A 12,520-nucleotide genomic window follows, 5' to 3' on the forward strand; every position below is an offset into this window, starting at 1 on the left:
CCCTTCCTCTTTCTCTCTGCCTGCCTCTCTGCCTACTTGTGATCTCTCTCTGTCAAATAAATAAATAAATAATCCTGATTGATTCTTTACCTGTTTATTTTTTGTAGTTTTTGTCTTCTTTTACTTGTATATGCCCTTCACCTAGAACAGTTCCTGGCACAAAGTAAGAGTTCAGTTAATATTCATAAAACACATTAGACCTATTCCTAACATGAAGCTCAATAATATTCCCCAATTCTCCCCACTATTAATTTTGTGGTGAAATTCTTTGATGGCTGGCAGTTAGCAGTTTGGAAATGAGCAAAGGTTTCTATCTGAGGTGGGTTTATTTCCTGAGGAAAATACAGTGCTTCATTTCCTGGAGGGCTTGGTGGCAGGGCTGACCCAGCAGGCTGCCATATGGTACACTGGAATCTACCTGCCATGACAACGGTGTTTATACCACTCCCTGGAATGAATAGGAAAATGACGAAAAGTCACTGGCTATAGAGGACTTGACATTTTACCTCAAAGCTCTAAGAGTAAAAAAGGCAGAATCATTGAAAAAGCATACATATTAACTGCCACACCTTCCCCGAGTAGCACTAATTTGAAAAGAAGGAAAAAAAAGTCTTCCAACATTTTTTTTAGAGCTGAACACTAGGTACGTTTGTTTTATGATGTACTCAGGCCAAGTTCCCACTAAGTGTACCTCCCAGAATCCATATGTGTGATGCATACACGCTAATCCCTGGAGGTTAAGCTAATAGCCACAGCAGAAAAGATAAACAAGCATGTTTCGTATTTATGGTTATGTTTACACTTTTAGCTTCCAGGCAACTTAATTATGTGATTTTAATGCATATGTCCTTGTTAGGAGCTCTCAGCACCTGACAACATTGACTCGGTCTAATGTCCTAGTTTTAAAGTACAGCATGTCAAGCAAAAAGAACAATTCAAATATTTCAGTCTGGTGTTTTGTTTTTTTTTTAACATATGAGAACGAGGTTCCAGAGAGCTTACATCACTTCTCCAAAGTTCTGTTATGTCCGCAGCTGAGACGAAGAGGAACACATGTTATAGAAATGTAAACACACTTTAACTTCCTCATTAACATATTAAAAGTGAAGCTCTAAACTTAAGCCAGTAATTTTTGAAATGAGAAACATTCCGTTCAATTAACGGAGGGTCTTTCCCTACCTCATATGTCAATTCCATCTGTGACACAGAATTTGAACATATATACGTGTCTACACATATCTCACATATATTGTATCCTGCCTTTTTTTCCCTCTGACCTTGATTTTAAATTTAATAGTTACTACATTGCGATGCTAGCCAAGCTGTATTTTTCTTCTATGACTTAGTTTTCAATCTGAGAAAGAGCCAATTAGTAACTGTAAAACATTTAACAGACATAAGACTCACACGCAGTGATATTTTAATGTAAAGCTTTTCCAGGGACTGGTCAAAAGTTACAAATGGTAAACTATTTAAATGGCTTACATAACTTCCACCCATCTTTCTTTGTAGCCCAGTTCTCTAAAGAGTACTGACATTATATACAAAAACTATGAGCTATCACAATGATATAAAAAATGCTAAGATGCTTTAGGCAGAAGTATTTCAACTATGTAGATGGCTGGAGAGATCAAAGGCCAAACACAAAGAGAACTTTTAAATACTACTCATACATTAAAGAACTTTAATTGCTTCGTCTAATTTTTGAAGTTGTAAATGTTTATAAGTAGTTTCCTTGGCCTGCGAGAAAAGAGAAGGAAGGGAGAGGAAGGAAAAGAAGGTAGAACAAAAGGAAAAAGTTAAAAAAAATTTAGCTACCTTTCTTTGTGCAACAAAGCAATGAAAGAGAGATCTTCAGAGAATGAAAAATAGAGACACCAGTCTCGAAGTTGGGATGACTGCACTATCTGGCCTCCAGAAACTGGATGGTAAGATTGCCGCTATGAGAGGCACCAGAATTTTCATATGGAGCACCTGTCCTGCTGGAAACAGCAGTTAGGAGCCGGTCCTGCAGCTGCATTTGCAGAGCAAGCTTAGTACTCTTACCTCCGATCGCATCATCACTTGCATGGCCCTGGGGCATCAATAAAAAACAGGCGGATGAAAGCACCTGTCACACGCGCACCTCACCCTTTAGATCTGCCGCTGCGGTTTGAATATACATGTACCCCCTTCCACACTTTTTATAACAGAGAGATGACAAATAGTGCAGGAGCCAATGAGATGAAGAAACTGGAAAGGATTTGAGAAATCAAGTTTGTGATGAGAAGGTCACACAAGGAGCTGAACAAAATGTTGATCATTATTGGATCTGGTGATAGGCGCATGCAGGTTTGATGATAGCACTCTCACCAATTTATGTGTATTTGAAAACGTTCATAATGAAAAGTGAATGAGAGAGAGAGGGGGTGGAAAAGGTGACCGGAGGAGGAAGGGAAGCCTCGAGCCCTGCAGAAGAGAAACCCTGGATGTCTCACCCTAAGCCAAGGCCAGAGAATGGCCACAGCAAAAGGACTTGGGCTCTGCACTCTGCACTCATATGCCAAAGTAAACCAGGACCCACAAATTCTGACCCTACCTTTAACCTGGGCTTTCTCTTTCGCAGAAATTGTCTCACCCATGGCCTCAGCCCTTAGGAACAAGTTGCCCCTTCGGGCAGGTTGAGCAGTGAGGTCTGGATCTATCCAAAGGCAGACAATCAGATGTGAAGTCAAAACACCCCGTGCTTTGGTCCCCTGTCGACCTCCCCCGTGCCACCAGAAAGGCAAACCAGCGCACCTGCCTCCCAGCCACACAGCTTCATCCTAGACAAGTAGATGGAGTCGCATTTTATGGATTCTACTTGCAGTCATTGTATAAAGTCTTTTATTTCTTGAAAATTCTTCACTAATCAGCAGGCCCAGCAAGGCATGTCAGCTCTGCAGATGTCAATTTCGGAATGTGTTTTGAAGGAAAATTAAGGAAGCGCGACTTGATAAGCAGGGCGAGTTAGCTCTTTGTGGCAAACGGGTGCCGTGTTTCTCCCATTGGCTAAGCACTTCTCTGGCCACAGGGCTGCTGAAAAACCACTGGAAATGTCAGCGACGGCCCTCAGAAATAATTTTACGTAAGGTCCAATCAATTCACCGAAAGGTTCCTAAGAAGCCTCTAGGTGTCACATACTGTGATGTGTGCCGGAAATAAGATACAAATGATGCCAAGAAGGTCAAAGTCAAGTGGTAAGGTTAAGTAAGAAATCACCAATGACACTATGGCACATTTCTAGGTGCTTACACAGAGAAATCACACGAGACAGAAAAGGCTAAGAACAGGACATGGCATTATGAGTTGAGTATTGAGGGATGACTAGTCTTGAGGGATGAGTTGAGTCTTAAGGGTTGACTACACTTGAGGATGACACCTGCCGACAGTGTGGGAAGGGATCGCACCGCCGGAAGAAGGAACAGAATGTACCAAGTCCTCAGACCGCAGGCAGTGAGGCAGTGTGCGACATGCACACACCACCCACTGTGGGGAGCAGTGCAGACACACATTTCTCCGTGCCTTCTACGTTCCTAAACTAGAGGTGAGGGGCCGACGCAAACAGGAATCCAGGGTGCGTGGAGGGACTCCCTGTAATGCCTGCTCAGGACTGCTAGGGAGGGTCTCGCCTGGACTCAGGCTGAGGGTCAGGAGGCAGAAAGGGCTCTTCTCCAGCCCTGGGCAAGAGCATCTCACACAGAGGGAAACTTAAGCTCCACAAGATGAGGATTTAGGAGCAGAAGGAATAGGTAAAAGCGAGGTGAGCCTTGGGAACACTGTCAGCAAAGGAGAGCTCTGTCGGCCCTTCCTTGCCCATTTCATTGGATCCTCCCAGATCCCTTCTTTTCCTCAAATCTGCTTCTTGACCACCCTGTGCCCCCCCCAACACATGCACTCACCAGAGACCTCACAGGCACCTTTAACCCTAGATCACCTTTCCCAGAAACGGCTCTTACTCTAAAACTGAGTTTCTTCCCCCAAAAGGGTTCCATCACTCCAACTTCCAGGGACCTCCGTCTGACTTTAGAGGAAAATGAGCAAAGTGAGTAGTAAGATTTGAATGATTACATTGCTCTCAAACATCTCTGGGGACTAATCTTTTCTTTTTTCTTTTTTTTCCTAATAGCAGTGTTTAACTCAAATTATACTTGGTATTTCAGGCAGCTTGGGAGGGATGTTTTAGGGTGGGGATTCGTTTCAGTGGTCCTCAGAGGCTCCAACCAGAACACAGGCTCCAGCGCCCACAAATAAACTTGGCCCTGGGGGAAAAAAAAAGAGGAAACAGCTCTCCCACCTGAGAGAGGAGTCAGTCCCTCCGCTCTCTGTCTTGGATCTAGTCCACCGGTTTATGGGGAGCGGTGGGCTGCCCTGGGCTAACTGGTGTCTCTCCAGGAAGGCTAAGAGCGTGTGAGAGACGGGGAGTGGGAGAGAGCTGCCGAAAGCAAGGGGAAGGCGGTTCTGGGACCCCAGGCTGCCAGGACTCATTTCCAGCCCCTGCCGCCCAGCACATTCGGCTAAAGACCATGTGAGCCCAGCGCCTTCCATCAGAGTGGCTTCCTACCCCCTCTTTTCCCTGCTCCCAAACCTTGCTTCATCTCCTAGTTCCTTCCCGCAGATGAGCAGACATCCCACAGATGTCCTAGGGAACCCGCTCCAGACTCCAGCATCCCCTCCGCTACCCACCGGGCACAGCTCCTGCCCTCCCTGCAATTCTTAGAGACGTTTGCCCCGGCAAACTCCTAGCACGCCTTGCATCCACAGGCCCCTGTCAGTGCCACACCGAATCTTCTATCTTCTTCTGGGATGCAGCCCTAACAACCCTGTCTCTGGCTCCAGGCCCACCTCAGCTGGGCCTCCCCTGAGCAGAGATTTTTCCTTTTGGCAACGGCGGTGCCAGGTCTTCCTCAGAAGCTCAGGTTCAACATCCACTGCCGAGGCTGGCCCGCCACCCAGCGGGCTGTTCCCGGGGCACCGCCCCGCCCCGACCCACCTCCAGGAGCTGGGTGTGGGGTAACCCCCCACCTCCCCGGCAGGAGAGGCAGCTTCGACCCAAACCCTGCCAAACTGGGGGATCAGGAGTCTGGAATGTTTTCACCTCTTTGTTTCTCCGGTTTCAGGAAAATAGACAAAACTAATCTCGAGGGGTGAAGGGAATCTTATCAGCTGAAGAGAACTCAAGGAAACCTCAGCTGTTTGCAGGCTCGTTCGTTTATTTTCTATGCAGTCACCCTGACAGCCCCCACTGGGCTCACTTCCCTTGCCTGTAAACAACTGGCTGTAATTAGACTAGTTCTGTTGGATGAAGGTATATAACCTTGGAGAGTCCATAAAAAAGGGCTTCACTCTTAAGACTTCAAAAAGCGCGTGGTCCCTTTGTCAGGCCCTAGACAAGGTTAATTTATGTCGTCGCTATCTTACTCTGAAGGACTCTAGTTACTTCACATCTGTTCTCTGTCTAATCTCTGTACAAAGATTGCGGTGGTCTTGGCAGCTCAGTGCGAGTGGTCTCTTAACCGTTTCCAGCCCAAAACGGACAGGCGTTCCGATTTGATTTTCTCTCCCCCTTTGCCCCCATAAAAGCTTTCAGTTTCCTCTCAGACGTGTCCTGACTGCTTCGTGTTCTCTGACTCTGGCTCGGAGGAAGCGTCCTGCTCCCCAGACTGTCTGACTTCACGTACCGCCTGGGAAGCCCTGAAGGAGGAGAAGGCAATTATTTCATTTTCAAAATGGAGAGAAAAGATGACATGAGAGGGGAAATTATGCAAGAAAATGTGGATGGGAGACAAGACTGTTTTTCAGTCTGTGGTTGCAATTAGAATTTTTTTTTTAATTTTTAAAATTAATTAGAATTAGAATATCAGAGTATATTGTTACATTAGGGAATTCTTTTGTAAAAAAAAATTTGCTTTAGTTGTGTGCGTGTGTGTGTGTTTTCTGGATCATCATTTTTATTTTAAGTTTTATTTATTTTTGAGAGAGAGAACGAGAGAGCCAGTGCATGCATGGGGCGGAGGGCTGCAGTGGGAGGGGTAAAGAGAAAATCTGAAGCAGATTCCATGCCCAGCACAGAGCCCAATGCGGGGCTCTATCCCAGGACACTGAGATCATGACCTGAACCAAAATCAAGAGTCGGACGCTTAACTGACTGAGCCACCCAGGTGCCCCTTCTGGGTCATAATTTAAAATTCACTCCTTCCTGTCAGTTGTAGTCAAAACAGTCTGAAATGTTGGTGTGGTGTGTTTGGAGCTGTCATAGCTCACGAGCATTACCATTTTCCGCCAAAGTGACCGTGAGGCAGCCCAGTATCTTTTCTGAGTCTCTTTCCTCATCTTCAAATTGGGAACAGATATGCACCTTACTGACCTCCCAGGGTGTTTGAGAGACCCTCATCCAATAAAACGTGTGTCAGCTTTATACCAAAGCTCTGTGCCAGTCACCGCGTGCCCACAGACTAGAGGGGGCTCCGCGAAAGATCCTCAGGTTTGGTCCTGGATGGGAGCCTGGGGCTTGGGCTTGGCTCAGCGCCTCACTCATTGCTTCCTTTGTTCCACAGTATTTATCGGATGCCTGCTATGCACTCACTATTTTGCATCGGGAACTATTTTAGTGTCTGGCGATAAAATGACCAAGTCTTTGCCCTCATGGAGTTTGTGTTCCAGTTGTGGGGGAGCCAAATTAAAAAAAAAAAATAGTATGCGATATGATGTTAAATTCTGTGGGGAAAAAATGAAATAGTCTACTAGTAGGCCAGTGCATCCATTACTAATATTATCTAAGACCCCATGCAAGTTTTCTTAGCAAGGTTTGTTGGCTTAAAATGCTGGAAAATCTCTGTGCAGTGGTGTTACTTAGAAGTCATGTGCTATGTAAGGCATAGCTCTCCCCTAAGAGCTTTCTGGGATAATCAACCTCGGGAATCTCTCAGTTACATCACCATCAGTTTTGATAAAAACAGGCTCTAAAGTAATAGGAAGGTCTTCTTGTCTAGAAGAGAAGTAAACACACGGAATTTGTTATCTGAACTAGTTGTAAAGCCAAAACATAGACAGGTTCAAGACAGGTTTAAATGAATACCTAGACAATAAATGCTCAATGGCATTCAGCGTTTTCTAAGGGACATTGAACCAAAGAATCCTAAGAGCCTGTGGGTGCTCTGGGCTCCTCTGTACTGCGCCATGTGCTAACTCATCGTCGTCACTGACACTAGGTTACCGCTGCCTTGTGACTTAAGTCCCAGACTTCAAGCTTTTATGAAACTTTTAGCAGCAAAGAGCAAATCAGCAGACCACAGATGTAGAGCGTAAACTAGGAAGCCGCAGACTAGCCAGGAGCCTGGGGCCAGGAGACCTGGATGCTCATCCTAGCTTCCAGTGTGAAAAGTCAGTTCACGTTTCTAAGGCTCACGGGCTCCTTTGCAAAACTGTTTAGTCTCAATGAACTTTGAAGCCCTACTCAGTGTAGGAAAAACAAAAGTTAAAAAAAAATCCCAATGTGAGACTCTGTCATGAGATCCTATCCTTCTCTAGGGGAGAAACCAGCACGTTGTTGCCACGATGCTTTAGGAGGTAACAACATGCTCGCGCTGGGCCATGCCTGAAGATCTGACCTTCAGTCTTGCTGGCTTGTGGGCCAGCTGACACCTGGTTCTGGAAATGAAGTGGTTTTGTAGCAGCCATGGCCACTGGCTTTCATGCTGTCTAGGGCTGCTTGTGTGCCGCAACGGCAGAGCTGGGGTGTCACGACAGAGATGCTATGACCTACAAAGCCCCAAATATCTGAAATGTTGCCCTTTATACAAAAAGTTTACCAAACCCTGGATGCAAATATTTTTGTCAATACAACCAATATAATCATTCTTAAGAATGTTATCTTATTTCAAAATAGAGTTGATGTAATTAGTTAAGACACTGACATACTTAGTTAAGATGTGGTCATGCTGGAGTTGGGTGGGCCCCAATCCAGTATGACCCATGTCCTTAAGAGATGAGAGACACACAAACAGACGGAGTGTCATGTGACAACACAGGCCGAGACTGGGGGGCTGCGGCTGCAACCCAACCAATGCCAAAGTTTGCTGGCAAACACCAGAAGCTCGGGAGAGCCAGGAAGGACTGCCCTACAGGTTTCAGAGCCAGCGTGGCTCTACTGAAATCTTGACTTCATACTTCTGACTTCCAAGACTGAGAGAACACATTCCCATTTGTGGCAGCCATCTGGTTTGTGGTATTTTCTGACAGCAGCCCTGGAAAACTAATACATAGATATATTGAATCAAGTCTTGGAGTTCAGTACAAGAGTTTGTGCACCTCTAATAAATTGGCTTTATAGCTGAACCCACTTCTCTTTTTCTGGTTGTGTAGAGCTCTTTGGGTTTGGCCCCACTTACTCTCTACACATGGGAGGGCAGATATTTTGCTATGAGAATCGTTTTTTCAAGCTTTGCACAGTGGCAGTATCATAGCCAATGAAGTTTATCGGAGGCACGATTATTGCTAATTGAGGATCATTTTTTCCTGTCTACCTCAATAAATGCTTTTTAGAAAAGTTTTGCACTAACGCTGTGCCTTTTACAAGAGCACGTTTACTAAAAAGATGAGTGGAAGTACCTTTTCTCCAACACTTCTAACTCTAACAGAGTTCTCTCTTCCATGGGCGTGCAGTGGGTTGAGAAACTAAAACACTCGCCCTCCCCACCAAGGTTCTTCTTTTCTGTGACTGTGATTTACTGCACTACCCATTAATCTTAGTGTCTGAAACCAGCCCAAGTGCTCCTCCCCTGAATCAGACACAACCCACGTAGATCAACATCCTTCACGAAGTGTAGCCGTTCATGCAGGTTCTGTCTCAGTCGCTGGTAAATAGCAGCGCTGATGTTGACAGGACTTTTTGGCTTTTTAAGCTATAAACTTAGCTCAAGAATTTTGATTCATAGCTGGATACAAAATACTGTGTGAATGTTGATTAGCAGGTGGTCCCATCAGGTGGATGAATTACTTACACTTTCTTCATAGCTATTCACAGTTCATTTTCCCTTCAGAATTTTTTGGTAAGAGCTTGGAGCTCTAACATGTTTGGGTTTTAGATTCTGGAAGGAATGCTGTGGAATTTTTGGCTCTCTCTCTTGAGTGATTTATGCACTGCTCCCATTGGACAATTTGTTTTACGCATGTGTGACAGGGCTGGTGCTGGACTTCTGCTTTGGAAATGCTTGTTTCAAATGTGCATGTGGCAGCCCTTCTGGGCCCTGCAGCTTTACATGTGAAGGAAGAAATCCTTCCCCAGGTGACACTTACACTGCATCCTTAGGGAAAATATCCTGAGATCTTTTCTCTCCTCTTCTCATTGGGAAGAATCATTAGGAAGCAAAGAGTAGAAACACTGATTTTAAGATTGGCAGGGAAAATACCCAGCTAAAATAACTTGGAAACATGTTGGAATTTCTTTCAGGAACATGATGTATAGAGGAACGATAATTAAAACAAGAGTCTCTGAGGCAGGAAGCTGCCAAGCAGCAAGCTCTGTGAAGGCATCTGGTTAGAGTTTCTCTTCGATGATGGTAGCTCACCAGTGGCCCTTCCACTTGTGGGAATGAGCATTAAACAGAACAGGTATGGCAAACAACTCATCTCAATTACCCTGAAGGTAGCTGTGTTGAAGCCTCAGCCCTCTTGAAGTAACTCCTGTCAGGCCATCCTCTGGGAGAGTGGCAAACTAGCTAGATTCCTAAAGAACAGCATCAGCCACGTGTCCTAGAACTGATTCGGGAAGATGGCGGAGATAATTTGCTGGATTTTAAACAGGCTATTGCATCTATTAAGTGTACCGCCCCTATCAGTGAATAAGATACTGTAGTCTCAATCTTCCGTTGTAAGCTGGGAACCAGGCAGGGTGAAGGGGCAAGCCCACCGTGCGATAATCAGAAGACTGATGCTTACAGGGGTCACATTCAGCAGTCTGGTTTGTTAACAGGAAGCCTGGATTCACACAGAAGAATGAGTCTGGCTCATTAATATCTATCTTAATTAGGGTTTACAAATGATTTTGTAGTTGTCAATCACCATGCTCAGTGCCATGGGAGAGACAAATTGTACCCAGATTTACCCTAATAAAGGCAAAGATTAATTTGGGTATTCTTCGAGAGGGCACTGTGTCAATTAGGGTCCATGAAGCAGACAGATGACAGACTGAAAAGAGTTGGAGCAAAGAGGGTGTAATGAAGAAACGGGGCTAAGGGAGCCATCAAGGGATGTTTAAGTGCTAAGGGAGAGCAACAACACCAACCTGTCCCCACAGAGGAGGAGTGCCATTGCTGGAGTCTGGACAGTTAAAGCAATGGGAGAGGGCACGAGTCCTTTTGCCAGAGACAGTGGAGCCACCGTCAGATTGCTGCAGACTGGGAGGAAGTCTTCTGCAGGTGCCATGTGTTTGCCCAAACTCAGGGGTGCACTAGGTCAGGGTACCCTGGAGATGCCACTATAGCATACAGGCTCCTGAGGCACAGAGCAGGACACAGAGGAGTAGGAATAGATCTGGGCATGAGGACAAGGCAAACAAAAACTAATTTTGGGCACAGGTACCTAAAAATGAAGTAGGCCTCTCTTTTGTATAAGGTTGGAACCAAAGCTTATGTTGGGGTGAATCACTTTTGTTCTGTATAGGGTCACTTATGTGATTCCCTCCCCTCGCTTCCCCCTCCTCCATCTCATAGGCTCTCTATGAGCTGCATTAATGTAGGGTAAATAGGAAATCCTTGCTGGGGAGAGGGGAGAATAATAAGGAAACTTACTGTTGCCAGAAATATCTTGGATATAAAGTAAACTTGGTATGAGAACGTTGGTTTCTGGAGAGGACATGGCCTAATTTACAAAAGGACTGGTTGCCTCCCAAAGCGGGGCTCACCAAGAAGACAGGAGGTAACTGGGCTGGTAACAAAGGCTGAAAACAGGGCTTCCTGGAGTTTCTTCTAGGAGAGCTATCTGTACCATGAGTAGCTAATACAGAAGACTTTCCAGATCCAGCTGATCAGAGCCATACTTGAGGAATGATGGCAGGGCATGAGAAGGTGAAACAGAAAGAGTTGTGCTCTTGGCACCCAACACAAGTCCCTGCTGGGACCTGGACCAACAAGGCTATCCCAGAGACAGTGGACAAACACTCACCAAACCAGCATAACCTGTCTCCAGCTGCAAGCACAAGTGGCAGCAAGAAATAACAGCAACTGTGAGCTGACCAGAATCTGGTTCTCTCTCCACTGCATTGCACCCGAGGCTGCACAAGAGGCCCATCATCTAGGCTCTAAGAAGCCTACAAGACTTACACAGAGAAGAACGCAAGAAAGTCAGCAAAATGGATATTGGGTGCCAGAGGATTTGGGGGTGGGACGGTGCTGAGGATGGACAGGAAAACTCTTGGAGACTGGGACTGGAACTGAGCCTAACAGGATGAAGACTATTTAGGGAGGCAGAGGAAAATAGAGGAGAAAGTCACATTCTAAGCAGGGGTTCCCTAGGTGGGAATGCATAAGACATGCTGGGAAGATGGTGAGTAGATCATCTTCTGGAGAAGAGTGCACTGAGCATGCTTGAGCTGGGAGAGGTGATGAAAGCAGTATTTAAAGAAAATCATTCTGGCTGTGGGGTGCCAGATGGACTGCACTGGGGAGCAACTGGAGGGATGGAGATGAGTTAGGAATCGATTCTAGTTAGGAAATAGTTCAGGCATGAAGTGATAGGGGCTCAGGCTAGAGTTATGACAGTGGGAATGGCAGGACAGTGCAGACTCAAGAGGCGTTAGTCAGGGATGATTAACAGGCCTTAGTGACTAACTGGAAGAGGAGGGAGGGCTGAAGAGAGGAGGAACCAACCATGAACATGAGGTTGGCAGCCATAGTGACTCAGAAGGGGATGGTGTTATAAAGAGATACGGAAAATTAGCCGGGGAGGTATAGGCGCTAATAATTCAATAACCATGATGAATTTAAGATTTTAGTACATTGTTCGGGATGATAGTCATTGGAGATATTCCCCTGCAGAAAACACTTCACATAGGCTCAAAAGCTTATTAAATGACACTATTGTCCAGCATTTTCCCAAGCCCCAAACCCAAGAATCATCTTCATCAATTCTTTCTCCGTTACTCCCAAAATTAATCAGGTTCCAAATTCTATTAATTTTACTTTTATTATCTCTCAAACCTGCCCACTTTCCTCAATCCATACTCTTTCACCTAGAATTTGACAATTATTTCCCACACTGTACCCTGCCCCCCTTCAATCACTTTCCATGGAAACCAGGATGTTCTTTCTAAGTAAAAAATCTGATTCTGCTGCCTCCTGATGACATACCTCTGGTGGCTCCCTCGGGATAGAGCCTTCAAAAAACGATAATCTTGTATTTGGCACCTACTTCATTTCCTGTCCTCATCTCTCATCATCCCATGTCTCATGTTCTATGTCCCAACATATTGAGCTACTTATATTTTCTTGAATGTGTCATGCTC

At 45.4% G+C, this 12,520-nt stretch overlaps 1 non-coding gene across 1 annotated transcript; it reads left to right on the forward strand.

Annotated features, from left to right (window-relative positions):
- Nucleotides 1–8,457: 8,457 nt before the first annotated feature.
- Nucleotides 8,458–8,604, forward strand: LOC116855434. Its single transcript, XR_004380354.1, has one exon. It is a non-coding gene; the product is annotated as a U4 spliceosomal RNA (small nuclear RNA).
- Nucleotides 8,605–12,520: the final 3,916 nt, after the last annotated feature.

Source organism: Lontra canadensis, unplaced genomic scaffold, assembly GCF_010015895.1.
Source record: "Lontra canadensis isolate GAN:19392208 unplaced genomic scaffold, GSC_riverotter_1.0 scaffold102, whole genome shotgun sequence".
Classification (NCBI taxonomy): domain Eukaryota; kingdom Metazoa; phylum Chordata; class Mammalia; order Carnivora; family Mustelidae; genus Lontra; species Lontra canadensis.